The 20969-nt window shown below is 49.5% G+C and overlaps 1 protein-coding gene across 18 annotated transcripts in view; it reads left to right on the forward strand.

The window, feature by feature from the left end:
• CAMTA1 (calmodulin binding transcription activator 1) overlaps positions 1-20969 on the forward strand; it is an 815661-nt gene that overhangs the window by 752314 nt on the left and 42378 nt on the right. Inside the window, exon 1 of one of the 18 annotated variants that reach the window (XR_009345339.1) lies at positions 10335-10551. The exons of 16 other annotated variants lie outside the window; for them this stretch is intronic. The gene's annotated coding sequence lies outside the window, so the exon portion shown is untranslated. Of the gene's footprint in view, positions 1-10334; positions 10552-11992; positions 12077-20969 lie in introns of those variants that run through there. One more of the 18 variants, XR_009345338.1, reaches the window with a different exon arrangement.

The following is a 20969-nucleotide window of genomic DNA, read 5'->3' on the forward strand; positions in this document are numbered from 1 at the left end:
CCTCCTCCCCTCCCTGATGCTGGGGGCTGGGAGCCTGGAGGAAGCCCCAGAACCAGTTCCCCCTCTTCCCACAGAGCTCCTCTTCCTTCTGCCCACAGGGGTGGGAACGGATCTGACCTTGCAAATGGTGACCAGCTGGGTACAGATGGCGATCCCAGAGCCAGGACGGGGACCTTGGCAAGAGCATTCCCATTCAGTAATTCACCTCCAAGAGAAAGGGAAGGCGCAGATGCAGTCTTCAGCCACCTTCTAGGATGTTAACAATTTGGTGTGATTCTTAAGACTCAAGGTTCTAGTTCTGTAAGCTCGGGGATGTTTGTTTTGACAGTGGAAGGCCTGGCCCGGGCCACCCGGGAGCTGTGGAAGCCAGCTCCTTCCACAGAGCAGGGCCTGCACAGAGGTGCTAGAGAGCCAACCCAGAACCATGGCCAACACAGCAACACCAGGCTGGGCCCGAGGCATTCAAAGCCCCCCAGTTCTCTGCCACTTAGAAGTGGCTAATGCATTCATCACGAATCTTAGCGCTCCTCCCTTGAAAAGCAGCAAGAGAGAAGAAGCTCCCAGCCGAAAGCCCATGTGGAGCAGGAAGTCTGACTCCAGGGCCTGACTGCACTTAAAGACATCATTCCTCCCCCAACGTTCCCGTGTGGAAGACCCAGTAAGAGAGTGAGTGGGTGGCTCGTCTTCTATCTCCCACATGACTTACAAGTGAGTTGAAGCCAGGAGGACCGCTGGGCGGGGCTGCAGTCCCGCGATGGCGCTCAGGGGATTTCTCTTTGGAAAGGGATGGATGGTGCCTCTCAGGCTCATGGCCATGCACGGGGCTGACCCAACCCACGGGTCCCATAGAAGCCGGCGAGCTGCCAGTCTGCGTGGGGTCGTGGCCATACCACGAGGGTTCACAGCAGAAACATGACAGACGAGCTGGGGGTGGAGGAGCCCATAGGTGCGTGGCCCATTGTTCTTTTCTCCGGTCACCTTTGTTGTTTTTCTCACGTTAGCCCCTACCTAAAACTCACGTACCCGTTTTGCTTCCCCGAGGTGCCTGAGGTGGGTGCCATTTAAAATGCACTTGCCTCCGATTGTGCTTTCCCTTTTGATTGCTTTTTCTCTTCTTTGGTAACTCAGAACACGACGTGACGTGGCAGCTACCGCGACCTCGGTAATTATTATTCCTAGGCGGTAGCTGGTTGCCTCCTTAAACGGGGAACTTTCTAGCTCTTGTTTTTACTGGTGCGGGGGCCTCAGGTTTGGGGAGGCAGCAACCATCAGGATGGGGATCTCCAAGCTGTTTCTACCATCAGTACTCTCTGTACTGGAGTCTCTGGACTCCATTGTTGCCTCTAAGAGAACATGGACTTTTCTCTTTAATTGGATTTCCATGTTAAGAAAGGATGGTGTCTGTTGTGTGAGAAAGCACACCGTGGCAGTTTTAATAAGTGCATTCTGAGTGTACCTTTCAGGTAAACAGCTCCAATCACAAACACGACTCCATTGGACAGTGGGTGCGTGGCAGCCTCTTTTGAAGGCTTGCTAGGTTTTCCTGCCTCACAGAGAAGCCAGCAGCGGTCCAGGGGGCACCTGTGGCATTCTCTCAGACCCTAGGCACCCAGGCTTCCTAAGCTCCTTTCCAGAAGGATTCTGGGGGTTGGGGCCCTGATTTGGCCATAGCAGAGACCCATGAATTCTGCCCATGAGGGTCTGGAAGCTGTTAGGCAGGCAAAAAGATGTATGGAAATGTGTAGAAGAAAAAGCTTGCCTCCATTCTGGCAACCACAACAAAGCACCACAGACTGTCTTAAACCACAGAATTTTATTTCCTCACAGTTCTGGAGGCTGGGAGTCTGATACCAGGTTTGGTTTCTTCTGAGGGCTCTCTCCTAGGCTTGCTGATGGTGACCCCCTCACGGCGTCCTCACGGGGTTGTTCCCGTACGTGCTTCCGTCCGCAGGGTCTCTCTGTCGGTCTAAATTTCCTCGTAAGGAAATTTACATTGGGTGGGGGCCTACCTTAACAGCTTCATTTGAATGTCATCCCCTCTTGGAAGACCCTGTCTGCAAATACTGTCTGGGAGTCAGGGCTCAACACATGAATTTGAGGGGGACACAGTTCAGCCCCCCAAAAGTTATTCTCCCCAGGGAAGTCTTGCCTGAAGGAGATTTCATCACTGCCGGAGGGCTCTTCTAAGGCCCCAGACATGCCCTCTGAGACCTCACAGGGGCCCATCCCTCAACACCAGGGCTTCTGCTAGAGTTTTCTATCTTGGCCAAGGTGTGAACCGGTTACCTTGCTCTCTTGTTTGACTAAGACAAAGCACCAAGTGCCTTTGGGCACCAGGCTGGGACCTTCACAAACATCGCACTTGAGTCCTTACAATGTGCCTGTTGATGCGGCCACTATTTTCATCCCCGTTTTACAGATGAGCCTGGAGAACAGACCCTTTCCAGGGTGCCAGAGCTGGAAAACAGGGGTGCCCGGGCCCTTCTGTCTGCTGAGCAGAGAACACTCACTGCTGGATGCTCTGCCTTCTAGGGATTTTAGGCTTCTGGTTCAAACAAAGCCCAGGCCCAGACTGGCACAACTGGCCTGGCTTAGGGGGCCCACAGCCCAGACATGACCCTGACTCTTTGAGGATGTCTGAGGAGTCCTTCCGGCACCAAAGGGTGGCCATCGAGTTGACTGGCATGGCTTCAGGAAGGGTGTTTGGGGGAGGGAGGGACAGCAGGCAAGCTGCCATTGTCTGTCTTTGCTTCCTTGTTCCACCTGGTTGTACCGTCCCTGTAGCTGCGCTTCTCTAGCCCCGGTGAGGCTGAACAAACAGCTAAGAGCTCCAGCCCCAGAGCATGGGGGCTCGGGGGGCTCTGCTCCTCACTAGTGTGTAGTCCAGGACAAGCTACATAAGCCTGCTGGGCCTCAGTTTCCTCCTGTGTGAGCTGTGATAGCAGCAGCACCTACATCCCAGACTTGGTGTAAACAAAGAAAGAATGGATGTGGGTAAGAAGCGCAGTTGGGGCTCAGTGACTGCTATCCTGATGACGATGACAATGACGATGAGAATGATGGTGATGATGACAACAATGATGACGATGACAATGACGGCAATGATGATGACAATGATGATGACGGTGACAACGACGATGACAATGATGAAGACGATGATCACGGGACAGTGACAATGACGATAATGATAACAATGACAATGATGACAGAAACAATGATGATATTGATGACGACGATAACGGTGACAATGACGATGACAGTGATGATGACAGTGACAGCAACAATGATGATGACAATGACACTGATGAAGATGATGACTGTGACAATGACAATAATGGCAATGACGATGATGACGATGACTATGATGATGATGGTGATGATCACCCCAAGAGGAAGAGTAAATCTCTCCACTCCCCAGGTGGCATCTTGCTTACTGGGCTCTCATTACCCTGGAGACTTACTGCACTGCACCGCCTTCTCCATAAGGTCCATGTTGCCCAGAGACCTAGAACAGATGGGACCTTTAGAGAAGTGAGAGGAGGTGTAGGCTTGGGCTAGCCTGGGTGGGACCCATGAGCTATACTGGCATGCTCTAAAGGGTCTGGGTCCTCTGGTCCAAGTTCCTCCTGAATGACTATGAAATAGGATTGGGGGAGAGGCTCTATCTTCCATGGGTGCTTACTGGCCATGCCTAAGGCACCCAGCTACTGTGTGCCGAGAAGGCAAGCTCATTTTAACAGCAGAGGAAGTAAATTATAGTGGGAAAGAGTCCACCGTTCCAAAAGATCCTGGGCTTTATCATGAAGATAGTCTTAGACCCCAAGCCCTCCCTGGGCACCCAGCTGGCTCTGAGTTACTCACTTTACATTCATTATCCAATGTCATCCTCTCTGTGTTTCCAGCAGATGTTTCCATTCCCATTTTACTGAAAAGGAACCTGAATCTCAGAGGAGTCAGTTGACTTGTCCTATGGCACGCAGCTAGGGGTTCCGACTCAGGGCTCTCAGACACTAAAGCCTATTGGGTGCTTTATCATCACACACCACCACTCCCTGAATGCATTTTGGATTATCTGCCTTCTTGATAACTCTGTGCCTCTTAGAGCAGAGGATGCCTACACTCACAGAAAGACTAGCCGTGTAGGTCATCAGCTCGCCTGGAACAGATGGGCTTGTATAAGCCTCTGGGGAGAAGAAGTCGGTGTCTTCCCCCAGCTTCTTTGGATTATCTTTCTGCATTATGTCCTTCAAGGGAAATCCCACCTTCTCAGGCTGATGGCTAATGCATCCCCTCCACTGTCCAGATTAGCTCTGACAGCCTTCCCAGGCTGATACAGATCATGGTAGCATGGTTTGCCTTAGTAAAAACTTTTCTCCCCACCACCCCCTTTACCAATGTCCCCCCTCCTACAGTTATCTACTACTGCATAACAAACCACCCCAAAGGTTAGTGTCTAAAAACAACCAGCATGCTTTTGTTCTCTTGATGCTATGGGTTGCTTGGGCTCGAGCATGCAGCTGCCTTTGGGAGACTGGCCATTTCAAATCCAGAGTACCTGCGGCTGAAGCAGAGGGGCGGCTGCTGTATCAGGCCAGGTCGTGCTGGACAACACTAGCACCCCATCTGCACAGTCTTTGACCTCATTTTGCAAAATAAGAAGTGAGGCATGGGAAGAGAAATGAGTTTCCCACACCAGTGGTTAGTAGTAGAACTGGAACCGGAGTCCAAGCTGCTGAACCCAGTCCTGAGCCCTTCGCCCTACCCTCTGTATCTGCCTCATATGGAAGGTTGGGGGGCTCTGATAAGGACATTTGCAGCTCAGGTAGAGGGGTTTGAGGCTCTCTGCAAAGTTTATCTTCGCCCCGGAATCAGCCAACAATTGTGATGGAGAGCCCCAACACACCAGGGAGTTCTTCAAAGGGAACCCCAAGTTCAGGACGCTGTTCCCTCCAGGATCCCGAGCTGAAAAAGAGGTAATCACTGCAAGAATGAATTTGACAGACTCACCCCTGGCTTTTTTACAACCTTTCAGAAGCATAATTAGAAATTTTGCTCACTGACTCAGTGCTTCTGCCGTGTCTGTCTCGTCTCCTCAAGAACAGTCACTGCAGAGCCTGTCCACCTGGATTCTCTACCCATGCTTCCCACACTGGACTGGACACAAAGGGTTTGGTGAACAAGGATGGACAGACTGATTCTGAGGATAGGCTATCAGGCCTCCTGACCTTGGCCTTCCTTTTCCTAGCCTTCAGTCTCCTTTTCCAGCATTAATCCACTGATCGTTTTCTATATTTCATTCTTTTCCTCCTTATCCTGTGTGGGTTTTACAACCATATTGAGATATGATTAACATACCATCCAATTCACCTATTTCAAGAGTACAATTCAAAGAATTTTTTTAGACTCACAGGGTTGTGCAGACATCATTACAATGGAACTTTCTAACATTTTCATTCCTCCAAAAACAAAGCCCATATCCATTAACAGTCATGCCCCATTCTCCTCAGCACTCCCCCCAACCAAGCCCAAGACAACTATTCATCTATTTTCAATTTCGATAATTTTCCCTATTCTGGACATTTCATGTAAATGGAATCCTACATATATGGTCTTCTGCAGCTGACTTCTTTCATTTAGCATGTTACAGCATGTGTTAGTGCTTCATTCCATTTTTATTGCTAAATGAGTATCCATGTGTATGGACATATGTTTTACTTCCCTTGGATATGCCTAGCACTGGAATTATGAAGTCATAGGGTGACTCTATCATTAAACTTTTGAGGAACTGCAAGGCTGTTTTCTAAAGCAGGTGCATTTTACATTCCCATCAACAGGGGATAAGGGTTTCAATTTCTCCACATCCTCACCAACACTTGTTATTGTCCAATAATTATTATAGCCTTCCCACTGGGTGTGAAGTGATATTTCATTGTAGTTTTGATTTTCATTCCTCCAATGCCTGAAGATATCAACCATTCTTTTGTATGATATTGGCCGTTTGTTTATCTTCTTTGCAGAAATATCTATTCAGATCCTTTGCCCATTTTTTTTTAAAGTAGGCTACTTAAAAAAATAATTTGTAATTATTTTTTTTATATTCTAGACACAAGTCTCTTATCACATACATGAGTTGCAAATATTTTCTCCTATTCAGTGAACTATCTTTTTTATTTTCTCAGTGGAGTCCTTTGAAGCACAGAAGTTTTAAATTTTGATGAAGCCAAATTTATCTATTGGTTGCTTGTGCTTTTGATGTCAGATCTAAGAAATCATTGCCAAATCCAAGGACAAGAGATTCACCTCTGTGTTTCCTCCTATGTGTTTTGTAGTTTTGGCTCTTACATTTAGGTCTTTGATCCATTTTGAGTTCATTTTTATATATGGTGTGAGGCAGGGGTCCAAGGTCATTTTATTGCATGGAGATATCCAGTTGTCCAGACTTATTTATTGAAAAGACTCTTTTTTCTCCATTATTTCTTAGTGCCCTTAAAGATATACTGAATATGCATCTTGCAATTATTTTTAAATTATCATTTAGTTTGAGAAGACTCCTCTTTGTTGTTGTTGTTTCACTGGAAGTCGTTATATTTAGGAACAGATTTGATTTCTTATGAGCTAGAAGAGACAAAGTTGTACTGCACTAACAAACAACCCAGTTTCAGCGCTTTATTCCCCACTTGTACTCAAGTCCAACATCAGTTTGCAGGGCGAGCTCTATTCTTCGCGGACACTCAGGGACCTGTCTGGGTAGAGTCTACATCTTTACGTAAACAGCCTTTCACAGTTGCCAGGGCTGGGGGAAAAAACGTGGTCATTCTTAGAAATTTCCCAGACTGCCTTCTTAAACGAATGGTATCTAAATGGTAGCGAGAGTTTTTAGGCACTTGGAGAACACTCAGAGAGGCACAGAATGAAAACAGGCTCAGAACCTAAAACCCTGTTCTGCCGCTTACAATCTGTGTGCCTTTAGGCAATTTATCTGACTTCTTAAAACCTTTTTTTCCCTCTATACAATATCCAACTTGCAAGAGAAACCCACAGTGTATGAGCGTATCTAGCGTAAGAGCAGGCAGATAACAGGCATCCAACAAACTTTAGTTCCGTTCTTCCTCATCTGCACCAGGATGCACCCCTTTGGTTCATCATGAGACCCTCAGCAGAGGATAAGGCTGGGATAAACACTCACCATCCCTGCTTTAAGGGTTGAAGGTTGCACTTGGTCTGGATGCTGCCAAGTGATGACAGCACTGAGCAAAGGTTTCTTTTTCCCTATTTTTAAAAACAACCCAGGCATACTCAACGTCCCATAAAAATCTAGGGTAATAATCTGCCTTAAGCACATGCATGCCTGACCCTGTCATTTCCTAACCTGCTAGAAAGAAACATGAATACCCATAAGGAGAGACAACCTGTGGGTACTTTGTTCTAGCAGGCTGTCAGAGCTCTGAGCTTGCTTCAGAAGCATCCGGCTTACCCCACCCAGTGCCATCTGACTTTCCATGAATGGGCCCAAAGAGGGCATTTGTTCTTGTGGTCTCTATCCTGAGACAGAGGTACAGTGGGGAATTAATTAGAATGGCAGGTCTCCCAGGAGAGTAATGGGCCCAGCAGAGCAACAGGGAAGGGGACTTCCTCCTGCAGAAGTGTCCCTGCAGGCTGCCTGAAAGGGGAGCTCCAGCCTGCCGACCCCAACTGTATCACCAGGGCAGAGCCGATGTGTGGAAATACCCACGACTACCTTTCTCACGTGGCAGGTGGACACGGGGCTGCTGGAGGAAGGGTGAAGGGTCAGGATGTCCCTCCTCACGCAGCTAGGATGTCCAGGTCTGAACCTCTGCCTTTTTAAAACAAACCCAAGGGAAAACATCCCCGCGTGAGAGACAGTAAAGAGTGGAGGCACCTTCTCTTTAGCAGGGGTCCAAGTGCCCGAACCAGGATCCTAGTCACCCTGAGTTCACTGGCCGGGTAGAGAAGAGAGGCAGGCATTGCCCCTCAGGATCCCGCCTCTCCAGCTGTTCTCTGTGGCTCACAATCCGGTCAGAGCTGTTCAGTAACTCTTATCTGAGGACTTACAGTGTGCCCAGCCTTGTGTGAGATACCAGGATAAGTTAAGACCTTGTCCTTGTTCTCAAGATTAAAGCTGTCTCAGTCTCAGCTAATAACAACCAGTTTTTTAGAGCACTTTTTATCAACATACACTAAACATATGGAAAAATGCACATAGAGTAAGTATGTGCAACTCAGCTCAAAGAGTTTTCACAAACTTAAACTAGTGCCCAGGTCAAGAATGGAATATTATTAGAAACCCAGAAGCCCTCCCCTCCCCTTCCCAGTGGCCACCCTAACTTCTAGTAGCATACCTAGGTGTCTAGTAGATACCCTGAATTCTAGTAGCAGCTGGAGCCAATTTGTAATAAATGTGCCTTATGCACCAGGCACTGGCATAAGTACAACTATTGGCTCATTTAATTCTCACGTATTGATATGAAGGCAGGACAAGTGGGACATGCAGCTAGCAAGTGGGAGAGTCTTAACTTTGAACCCAGATGGTCTGTCTCCAGCACCCTCCTCCTTGATTACTAACCCTTTCCTTTCCAGCAATAGATGCCACTCAGGAAGTGCTGTGATAGGAATGCATTAACAACCCTCCTGGGTCAGTTCTGCTGGGGGTGAGCCAGGCCTTAAGGAATGGATAGGGGTACCCCAGTCCATAAAGGGGAGCTGGGAGGCAGAGCTGGGAAGTGCAGGGGTCCTGTGTGGTGAGAGCAAGATGGACACAGGCGGTGGCAGGAACAGGAAGGGCTTGGTGGAGCAGGATTCTGAACAGCACTGGGTGTTGTGACTTCGTCGGGGCAGGGAGGGACTGGCTGCAGACCAGAAGCCATGGTCAGCCCCCAAGAGTGCAACTGTACCTGACCTGCTTGCTTCCCTGGTTCCGATGCGTGGCACAGAACCGGACTCAGCCTCACCAGGAGCATCCCTGGCTTGGCCTCTAACCTATTACTTATTTTTTATCCTACAGGCTTAAGGGTTGTGCAAAATTCTATGGTTTTCACGCATGTTCGGGTAGGGTAAGAAAAAAAAAAAAAAGCCCTCCCCATCTTTTGAGATTCTTTTTAACCCAGATGGCAGGAAAGTGACATTATCAATTTTAAAGGTAATTGACAAGATGGAGGGGAAAAGGGAAGAGAGCCTCCCAGAAAGTCCGCGTGGGTCAAATGCTTTGTGTGTGCAAGGCCGTAGGTGGGTGTGGGGGCAGCGGCGATTGACTAGCAGCAGGGCTACGAATGACACAGGGAACGGAGAAAGGGTGATGGTGTCCACTTGGGACGCCGGGAAGGCTGCTTGGACACGGGGAGCCTTGACTCTGTGTGATTCGGACTTAGGGCAGGAGGCGAGGCGAGAGGTTGTAATGCAGAAGTGTGCAAGTGAGAAAGCCAAGCCGCAGCCAGAACTTTTGGACACCGAGGAGTGGGCGGAGGCCCTGGAACTCCAGCTGCGGAGGTGGGGCCCTGCACCTCCCGCGAGGGAGCCTCGGACGCTCCCGAATGCTCAGGGGACTCGCCATTCCCCGTCACGAGCCAGACGTCCGCGGCCGCGCCCTGGCCGACGCCCGCGGTTCCCAGGACTTGCCCCCGCGCCCTCGCGGCCCCGGCCGACTTGCCGCGCACCGCGCCCCTCCTTCCCGCCCAGCCTTCCGCGCTCCCCAGCTCGCCGCTCAGCGCAGCGCCGGCTCCTCCCGCGGCTGCATTGCAGACGCCGCCGCCGCAGGGCGCGCCGGGGCCGCTCCGGGAGCCGAGCTCGGGTACGCGGGGGGCCCCTGGGCGCGGGTCTCCAGTGCGGACTCGACGGCGCCGCGGGGCCGGGAGTCGGTGGGGCCGCGCCGCAGGGTCGGCCAAGCGCGGCCCGAGCGCCCCCCGCCGCCCGGGCCCCGGGGGAAGCTTCTCGGGGCCGTAGCCCGGGGGAGCGGGCGCGGCCGTCGGGCTCCGGACCGCCACTGCCCTCGAGCGGACCGCGGCCGCCCCCCTAGCGGGCCTCCGCGAATCTGGGCGGGGAGCGGGCCGCGGCGTCGTGAAGACCGTGGCCGGCCGGGCCCTCGCGTGCGGGCGCCCGGGGCCGCGGGGCCGCGCTCCGCCCGCGCCCTCCGGGCCCGGCCGCCGCCGTCCAGCGCGGCGCCGCGCGGCTCCGGCGCAGTTCCGGCGCAGTCCCCGCGCCGAGCGGCTCCGCGCCCCACACCTGCCTCTGCCCGGCTCCGGGTGACGTCGCGCCCTCCTATTGGCCCGTGCGGCCAGGAGGGCGGGGCCGAGGCCGGTGAGCTCACCGCCGCGCCCGGCCATTGGTCCGGGCGTCGCACTCGGGCTGTGGCGGGGAGACAGCGGTACCCGGAGCCCGAGTCGTTCCAGCTGCGGCGTGTGGAGCTGAGCGGGTCGGGGCCGGGCTAGGTTGTCGGGGCCGGGCCGGGCCGGGCGGGGCCGCGCGGGAGAGGAGGAGGAACGCAGAGGCGGCTCGGCGCCAGTCGGACCGAGCGGTGGCCGTGCTCTCCAAGTCCGAGTGAGTGTGCGTGTGGCCGAGGGGAGAGTCGGCCGGGCGCGTGCGGGGCGAGGGCGGCGGCCGGCGGGGGCGCGCGGGGCGGCTGGGGAGCGCGGGGGCGGGGCTGGGGGCGGGCGCGCGCCGCGACCGGGGCGTGGGGGGCGCGCGTGTTCGCGAGAGGGGGCGCGGGGTGTGTTTGAGGAGTGGCGCGAGGACACGCGCGGCCCTGGAGGGGGAGGGGGCGTGAGGGGTGCGCGTGCTCACGCGAGGGGGGAGTGTTTTGACGCGTGAGTGTGCGTGGGCAGCGGCGTGTGTTTACGGCGCGGGAGTGAGGGAGGGGGTGTTCGGCGGAGCGCGAGCGGCGCGTGTTGATGGAGCGGCGAGGAGGGCGTGCGCCTGTGGGAGCGGGCGTGCGAACACGCGTGTTTACAGGGCGAGTGGGGAGGGAGGGAGCGCGCGTGGATGGAGAGCGCGAGGGGAGCGAGCGTGTTTTGACGCGTGAGTGTGCGCGGGACCGGCGTGTGCCGATGGAGCGAGCGTGTCTGCGAGGAGGTGTGCTGGGGAGTGGGTGTGAGATCACGCGTGTTCCGGAGGCGAGTGGGGGAGGCGAGGGAGCGTGAGGAGCGAGGCAGCGAGGGCGGGAGCGGGTGTGAGGACACGCGTGTGTGCGCGAAGGAGTGGGAGTGTTTGGGTGAGTGGCGGTCCGGGGGCGCGCGTGCGGGGAGTGGCCGCGGCGGGGCGCGAGCCGAGCGGGCGCCCACGGGGCCGCCGACTGGTTTTTGTCTCCGAGGCGCGCCTCGGCGGCGGGCTTTTCGGATCCAGCGCCCACTCCCGAAGCGGGCCACGCGGAGGGGGCGGGCGACAGGTGCCCCCTCGGCGCGGAGGGGGATCCAGGTGTCCCCCGGCGGGGCGCGGGGAGAGGGTAGGGGACAGGTGGCCGCCTCAGCGGGGCGCGGGGAGAAGGCGGGAGGCAGGTGCCACTCGGTGGGGCGTGGGGCGGGGAAGGGGGCGGGGACAGGAGCCCCCTAGGCGGGACTTGGGGAGAGGGGACAGGACAGGATCCCTTCCTTCTGGGAGAAGGGAGAGGGCCTGCGACGGGTGCCTCCTCCACGGAGAGAGGAGGGAAGATCCAGACTGGCGCCCCTTACGCGGGGAGAGGAGAGAAGGGTCGGGACAGGTGCGCCCTCCGCGGGGTGCTGGGAAAGGGGCCGGGACAGCCCCGACCTCGGCCCCAGGCGCCTCTCCGGGGCTAGGCGGTTGGAGGCCGCCTTTTCTAGCAGGCCAATGGTGTGAATGAACGTTTTATTAATGTGTGTGTAGAACCGGGCGGGGAAAGTTGGTTGAGTTCGGAGACTAAGAGGTTTGGAAGAACTTGAGAGTTTGGCTTACCTGCAGACCAGGACACCCACGCTCAGCCGCGCTGGAAGAGGGGCTGCGTGGGGCCTTCTTGCATTTACAGGCTCTCCCGTGATTTGATTTAGGTACTGCACAACTTTAAGAGGTGGTCCTGGTGGTGGTCTGATGTTTGAGACTTTTTCCAATCTCGGTAGGTTTCTATAGGCATCAGAACAGATTTCTGAAAGTCTGATATTATTGCAAAGTGTCTTCATCAGTTTACCAGGGAATGATACCGATTTCAGTCTATTTTATATTTTGTCCAGTCCCGCTCGGTATGATTTCTACTGATTAATCTGAGGTCCGTAATTAGCAAGCCAGATTCAGTAAGCGCAAGAAGTGCTGGCGGATTTACAGAAGGCTTCCTGCATGTGTTTGGTTCTGCGCATTCTGTTTCAGTCACCAATGAAGCCAAAACCTGAAATTTTAAAAACGCCCCCCCCCCCACCGAATTTTGTCCTTTATGGTAAAATGGCTGGCTGTATGTAAAGGAAACCTTTTCTCTTTCTGTCCAAAGGAATTTTTCAGGGAGTTTTCCTACAGGAACTGTGTCATAGAGAGAAACGGCTGCCTGGGAGCCTGGTAAAGAGAAACACGTTCAGCAGTAGCACCTTTCATGGTGTGTGTTTATAAGAAAACCGTATTTTTAGTATATGTGCTGCCGAAGCGAGCACAAGAAAACCGTATTTTTAAGACCAGAATTAGTAGCAAATAAGGTTATGTATTTCCTTTTCTTTGTATTAGATCTAGAGAGTCATCATGTTTAATGTTCTAGAAAGTAACATTTATTTACAGGATATGCATTTCCCCCAATAAATTCAGCTTAGTCGTGAAAACAGAAGTGCTGTAAATGTCGGAGAGACCTCCATTTAATCATCCTGGTTAATTATATTCCACAGGATCAAAGTGGAAGCACTATTTAATGCAGTAGTTAAGAACAACATTGTATTATTTAACGCTTTTTAAAAATCAGTCTTTCTGCTTTTGTGATACATGCACATAGACACACCCATTATTAGTTCTGAGGACCCTGCTGGGCCTTTCCATCGAGGACAGCAGCTGTCACAGCTGCAGGCTGTTCACGTGGGACTGTTTTAGAGAGCACAGACAACAGGTTGAACAGAGAGTTTTGTACTTCATGTGAGAAAGATAGTGAAGTTAAAGAGTTGGTCGATGTTGAGCGTCTCTAGCGAAAGCCCGGAGGCCCTTATTGATGGCTCCGCTCCGCCGCAGGTGCTCTCTCATTTCCCAGTGCAGGAAATGGATATTTTGGGGACCTAGAATTTCCTCTGGGAACCGTCAACCTTTTTTTCATGGTTTCCGATCACTGCTGTTGTGAACGTTTCAAGCTTCAGAACGTGCTTGTAAGCTGCCTTTTTTAAATGTTTAGGGGAAAATTGCTACTATATCTATTTAAAACACAACAACTTTAGGAATCACCCGGAAAGGTCAGTAAAGACCGTTTTGTTAGACTTGACACTGTTCTTTAGCTGGTGCAGTGGTTTCTGGAAGTCATGGGTTCTCAGCGGTGTGCACCCTCCCACACCTTTTCCAACTGTTCCTTGTGTGTCTGCTATGTCTTCTCACATTTAAAGGGTTTTGCTTCCCTTGGCTTAAAGTGGTTTAATATTTGTATTCCATCGATCTTTTCAAAAAGAGACTCTCTTAGTGGTGCCAAGTGTTCATTGTTAAATATCAGCCGTGGCATCCTGTCACAGTATATAAGCTGAATATTTGGGAGCTTATTTCAGTTATATATTCCCTTGCCAAAAACCAGTTGGCATGAACACGTGATGTAGTCTGTGTACACTCACTTTTTTTTTTTTTTTAATGATTTAAGGGAACCTACAGAGATACAGGCATTATTCGTTCTATTGTGCTTCCCTTTAATTGCATTTCACTGATAAGGCATGTTTTACAAATTGGAGGTTGGTGGCAACCCTGCGTGGGAGGGAACAAGTCTGTCAGCACCGTTGTTCCAACAGCATTTGCTCAGTTCATGTTTCTGTCACATTTTGGTAATCCTTGCAATCTTTCAAACTTTTTTTTATCATTATATTTGTTAGCAGTGATCTGTGATCAGTGATTATGACTTGCTGAAAGCTCAGTTGATGGTTTGCATATTTTAGCAGTAGTTTTTAATTAAGGTACATAGTTTTTTTTTAAGACAGAGTGCTGTTGCACACGTAATAGACTGCAGCAGAGTATAAAAACTACTTTTATAGACACTGAGAATAAAAAAAAATGTGACTTGCTTTATTGTGATGGCCTAAAACCAAACTCACAGTATCTCTAAGGTGTGGCTGCATATATATCACACGATGAAGCAAGACAAAAATAGGTGAAATAAAGCATGAAGCCCAAGGAAAGTGAGGGCACAGGAAGGGCAAACGGAGGCTCTGAGGAAGGCGGTCGCGCTCGCTCCGCGGGATCTTACGTACTCTGGAGGCAGGCCGTAAACTGCATTCTGAGCTTTGTGGCAACAGTAGACTGACGTAGGGTTAATTTTGTCTTCCTTACAGCTGACGTGGATTTTCTTACATTCTCTGTAAGGTCTGAGAGCCAGCCAGGACTTTTCAGTGCCGATGGGAGAAGCCCAGATGAGATGCATTGAATGACATTGAAGGCTGCAGGTCACTATTAGTCACATGTAGCATGTGGGAAGTGCTGAGGAGCCTGCGGGGTGTTGGGACCTGATAGCGTGAGGGTAGGGCCCCTCATGATCTTGGAGACCATCACCTGTCCCCTTCCTGAGTGGATTGCCCTGAAATCAAATGACCATCTTTCTTTGCTTTTCTCTGACACGTCTAGACATGGGTTAACTCACACCAGGCAGGCTAGGGGATGCCTTTACTGTCAAGAAATAATTACGATCTGCCCCCTAAGCAGTGCAGCAGCACGGAGGCTTATTACAGTCTTGGCACCGTACTTTGTAAATAGCGTCTTTGCTTTCTGTACTGCCAGGGGTGGCTGCGTTGATAATGCCTGTACGACCTTGCTTGTTGCTTTATTTCAGTAAAGTTCTTTTTGTGTAGTAATAAATTTTAGTTTCAAAAATATCATGGTACCTATAATTTTTTTTAAAGATTTTATTTATTTGACACAGAGAGAGAAATCACAGATAGGCAGAGAGGCAAGCAGAGAGAGAGGGGGGAGGAAGCAGGCTCCCTGCGGAGCAGAGAGCCTGACACGGGGCTTGATCCCAGGGTCCTGGGATCATGACCTGAGCCAAAGGCAGAGGCTTTAACCCACTGAGCCACCCGGGCGCCCCCTTATAATTTTTACATTTTTATCTTGTCTGTTTTTGAGCAAATTTTTAAAGGATGTCTTTATTTGAGACAGATACAGAGCATGAGCAGGCGGAGAGGCAGAGGGAGAGGGAGAAGCCAGCCGAGCCAGGAGATTGATGCGAGATGCGGGGCTTTATTCCAGGGCAATGGGATTGTGACCTGAGCCGAAGCAGACGCTTAACCATCTGAGGCACCCAGGCACCCCAAATTTTGTGTTGTCTTGTAAGCACTGAACATAGAGCATAGCTTTAGACATATGACTTATAGAAAGATCAGTCAACACATTTTTTAAAGTACCTATTATAAATCAATTGTTAAGCAAATTATAACATTATGACAAATTTGAGAACGGTACAGTATAGAAGGAATTTAATCAGAGTGAATGTGCATAGGAGTTAAAGTAATAGTGATGCTTAACTTATCTTTGTAATATTGAAAGTAATGGCACATGGCATAAGTTCTCCCAAATACGTTAAATTAACATTCATCAACTACCAAGATTAATTAGTTTGCATTTTTTTTCACCTTTCAACTTTCACCACTCTCAAATCTGATCCCACTCTCTTAGCCAGCCTTCCCCCGTCTCCCAACAACTACTCAATATTCTAAATTCTCTGAGGCTAACTCAAGTCTTATTAATGAAGCCTTTACCCTCATCTGCCAGCGTAGATTAGCAGCTCTCTGCAGGGCATGTTGTCACCTAGGCTGTCCCCTCCCCTCCCCGGCTGGCGTAGTGCAGTCTGGGGGCTGGAGTTCCATGACTGCTTTTGACAAACAGATTACACGTATGGTGTTGTTTAGTGCACAGAGCGAGAAGGATGTGTTTCTCCAGGCTGATTCTTCTTCGTGCACTCCGTTGAGTCTTGCCTGTTAGTCAGTTAGACACAAACACCGCAGGACCTCCCAGGCAGAGCAGTTCTGGGTCTCTAGGGGATTAGGGTTTTCATTCAAGCGGGCTTGAAGAGTCCTGGCCTGTACCAGCGCGAGGTCTCTAGGTCTGCCACCTGAATCATCGTTCTGGCTTTCTTGGGATTGCCCGGACGCTTGCCATCTAGGAACGTGTATGGGTAGGAGCCCTTCGTTGTGAAATAATGCAGGAGGGTGAGCAGCTGTGTTGTTTTTCTGCTCTGCCTCTGAGCAAAGGAGAAGTCTCAGGTAAATCCCCTTATGTCTCTGGATCAGTGCCTTACCTGTGCTCTAAACCTCTTAGGAGTGGTTCAGGAGACGAGCAGTCAGCAGCACTGGTTTCTAAAATCAGCGTGCCCTGCGCACGGTAACTGTGGATTTGGGACGTTTTTGTTTCAGGGCGTGTGTGTGTGTGTGTGTGTGTGTGTGTGTGTACAGGGATTAGTTCCTTCTGTGGGCCACAGTCAAACGCCGTTGAAAGCCCCTGGATCAGATAGTTCTCGAGCGCTCTTTAAATCTCAGCGTTCTGCACTGACTGTCTTCCATGGGATGTGTTTGTTGCAACAGCTGTTTTACCTAAAGTCGAAGAGCCGAGATACTTCTGCAGGTGTGGAGTTCGACAGCAGATAGGATTCCAGCTCAGCTGGAACTCAGTATACCTTTTTCTGATTTCTTCAGGTAACCAAAATGTTTCAAATGAGTATGACGGCTTATTTCCACCACAGTTTAGCCCATGTTTTATAGGGAGAGTCCAATGATAATTTTGCACAACCGAGGTATATGTAATGAATATTTAATTGAATATTTTTTTATTTGTAAGTGGGAGCAGATTTTCACTATTTCTTTAAAGAAAGGATCCACATTTCAGTTAATAGAGTCACCTTAGACTCCTCTCTTAGCTGCAAGTAACAGAACTCCAACTCAAACTGGCTTATATAAAAAAGGGAATTTATTGACTTTTATGAAGTCCGGTTTTGGAGTTCTCTTCAGGTACAGCTGATTCCAGATGCTCAAGTGATAGCGTTAGGAACTTGTCTTTCCCTCTTGACTCTGCTCTTGTCTACGTTGATTTGATTCTGATTTCCACAGTGCTAGCAAGATGGCCCCCTCAAGGCTCCAGGCTTGTATTTTGCCAATTTAGCAAATATCTCCGGGAAGACGGCACATCTTTGCCAGTTGTTCCAGGAAATGTTCTGTTCTTCTTGGCTCAGCTTGACTCATGTGAAGAGGAGGCAGTACCCGCATTATTAGCAAGGCCTTCCTCTCTCTCCCTGGAAACAAGAATGGGGTCAGCACCACCTGAACTACACACAGGGCAGGAGCAGCTCCCAAGGAGCAGCAAGGTGCCGAAGCCCGGGAAGGGGGGAGGGAGGCTAGGCAGGCATACTGGGAGGGACTGGTACTTTTTGATGGTCAGCTTGATAGTCCTATTCCCAAAGAAAGCACCATTCATTCTGAAACCACAGAAGCCCATAATAAAGCCAAGTCCTTGATTTTATTCTCATGGTCTCATTTTAAATGAGAAGACACCAGAACCGTCACCTTTTAATAGGTGCTGACTAACAGTTCCTAGGACCATTTTCAGAAAATATGATTCAAGTCCTTAATATATTATACAGTGTGGTTTGAATAAATCAACAAAGAATTCATTTAAATATCCTTTTGTCTTTTCTAGTGAAAGAAACCATTCATTCTGCTCTAGCCAGATCCATGCCTCTGGCATTTGTGTGCGTGTGTGAAAGATGTTTCATCTAACAGTGTAAAAAATAGGAAGGGCCCAGCCTAAAACTGATGTTGTTCTAAAAATGTATAAGTCAACTGAATGATATTTCTCAGATAAACAGTGCAACAAATGATAGTCTGTTCCCAGGCCAGCCTGAGAAGAAAAACCTTTGATCCCATAATAGATATTCAGCCTTTGCAGGAGAAAAATATTAAAGTAATATATATACTTATGTATATCACATTATAGGCTGTGCAACATTGAACTATATAATCTACATAATATATACTTACATGTTCCCTTGTTTTCATTACTTACACTTTACTTACATGTACTTACATGTTCCCAAACCCATGAAATAATGCACTTTCTGTTTTCATATTTAAGTCGTTGCCCAAATAAAAATAAAGGTACATATAAAATAACTTCAGTAAATGGAAACTTTCTGGCAAAGATTCTTAATGCATAGGGTAGAAGCCAAAATAGTTCTCTGAAATGACAAAGTCTAGCTCCCTAACTTTTTAGAGGAATAAAATTTAAGTTTCTTGATAACAGAACCCTAACATTATTTTTATACATATTCAATTGTAATTACAATCTTATTTTTATTCTCAAGTGGCACAAAGGAAAGAGAAAGAAACCCTTCTGAGGCATCTTGAAGGTTGGAACAGTGGAAGGGTCAGAGAGTGGGTTCAAAGGTGGTTATGTGTGTCAGAAGTTGTCTGAAGTGGGACCGACTAGACCATCAGAGGAGGAGGAGTCTTCTAGGAAGGAAAAGGAGATGGGAGGAAGGGACCTCGGGTCAAACAGCTTCCTCGCCTAGTCCCTGGGGATGTTCCCCCTTAGCCCGCATCGCTGTATCGGGGTCTGTGGCCGGCTGGCGGGGCACGTGGGCCTTGCCTGGGGAGTGAAGAGAAAACGGAGCGTGGGCCAGGAGTGTCCTCACCAGACACGGTCTGTATCAAGACACTCGTTCGGACTAGTTTTAGTTCCCAAACTCTACTGTGGGAACATTAGTTACAGGATATGCTTATAAGAAGCTCCCCCAGCCTCATACAGAAAGGTTCAGATAAGTTTAGGAAACACGCCTACCAGCCCCTCTACCAGCGATTCTCCGTGCGTGTGTGCATGTTAAAGTTCAGAGAAGTCCTCCGTCAAAGAAAGGCACATGTATTTCGTTGTGTTAAACCTAGTTTAACCAGTAATTCAAACACATCTTGACACATTTCGTTTGTACGGTCTGCTCCTGTGGCGTGGGGAGTCTGCGGCGTGCAGTTTGGGAAATGTTTCAGTTGACCTGCAACATTATCCGGAGCCTGGAACTCACGGCCAGCCCCTCCCATGCGTCTGTGAGTCCTGTGATATGGAAGGTACGAGTTTGTACATACGTACTTTTCTAGGAAAGGGCTTGTAGTTTCATCACTAAGAGCCAATACGTGATGAAGGGCAGAAATCACTCGTGATGGGTAACTCTCCTGACAAGGCAAGTCCAGCCTCTCCTGCACATTTTCGGTCTGTGCAGGGACATTACTCAGCAGACGTGGCGTCAGGCAGGGGCGTCAAGCGGTAAACAGGCAGCGGACTAGCCAGTTGCTAGGCTTATTGTCACATAAAGGTAAACACTGGCAGTTACTCTCTTCCCACCAAGAATTGTGGAAGGAAATTACCTGTGCAGGACACCACCTTATCATTAAACTCCAGATATATTTATTCCCAAAGAAGAAGACATGTTATTTTGTCACAGTAAAGAGGTCTGTTTTCAAAGTCGAGAGCCCCTGCCCCACAGAAAAGAAATCCATTGAGAGCTCCTTGATGACAAACTACAAAAAACCAATAAAGTTCAGAAAGCTTTTCCTTCAGGAAACTGAAAACCATCAACTCGCCTACTTTTAAATTTAAAAATCAGGATCATAAAATACTGTTCAGGAGAGAGTGCGCAATAGATAATAGACATGCAAGTAATAGTCAGTCTCCCCTCGACTTACACCAGATCCTCCGAGAGTGCTCAAGTCAGACCACACCCGAGCTTTGTCCACCTGCTTCTGTGGCAGTGTGTGGTGTCTGTTGACCCTAAATGGTGATAAACAGTCTCCGAAGCCCAGTACTGCCTTTGTTGCAAGGACGTCAAAGCCTGTGACATCACATGCTATCGAAAACAACTGACTGTGAACTTGAAACTGCTTTCCATTTTGCTTCCTTTGCCAAGTTCAGCCAAATTTGGGACTCAAATTAACCATGTTGGAGGATCTCATGGGTGTCTTCTGTACAGTAGCTTTACATGAGCTTTATTTTACTTTCCATGAATCTTGATCTTACCCGATTATTAATTGTAAGCATTTTTGTTAGCCAACCTCAGATAGACGTACCTAGATCTGGGGTTGGTGCCAGTTGGGTGAGAGCAGGGAGGGAAATAAACAGGTTGAGGAAGGATGGGACTAGGGCAGGGAAGAGAAATCAGGAAAAGGAGGAAGGGAGGAGAAAAAGAGATGCTAGGGATGTTTGGGGGTTTTGAGGGACGTTCCCCAAGGTTAGCACCTGCTGCCCTTGGAACTGGTTATTAACCTTTTGTTCCATTATTTTAATACTCCGTGAACCGTTAGACCCACTCTGCTCAGAGTAGAAGGATTAAAGAAGTCTGCTTTGGGGCTTCCTTGAGGATAGCCAGACAAGGCAGCCCCTCAACTCCATGAAATCAAGTTTCATCCCCATGTAGTGGAAAGCATGTATGTTGTTAGCCTTCCCACCTAATCCAAGGGATATTTGAATATAGGCCTCAATAATACATTCATTCAGGCCTCACTGATTTGAAATTTGCAGAAATTTGAAGATTACTCTGGTCCAGGGGTAGAGTACTTATGGGAGATGTAGATCACAAGTGTGGGGGCGAGTGGCACGCAGACCCAGAGGGTAGACGTTGTACGTTACCATGTGGCAGGCAGGGCTGGGAACCACACCGCCTTCTGAGGGATTGTGACACCTCTGGAAAAGAGCTTAATGGTTAAAATTGTTCCAAAACTCTCGTTTTCTCCCTCAGATAAATATTTTTATTTCTGAAAAAAAGTTTAAAATGGCATAACTTGGATTTTTTTAATGTTTATTTTTCTATTGTCAGAAAGGCCCATGAT

Source organism: Mustela lutreola, chromosome 10 (genome assembly GCF_030435805.1).
Source record: "Mustela lutreola isolate mMusLut2 chromosome 10, mMusLut2.pri, whole genome shotgun sequence".
Classification (NCBI taxonomy): Eukaryota; Metazoa; Chordata; class Mammalia; order Carnivora; family Mustelidae; genus Mustela; species Mustela lutreola.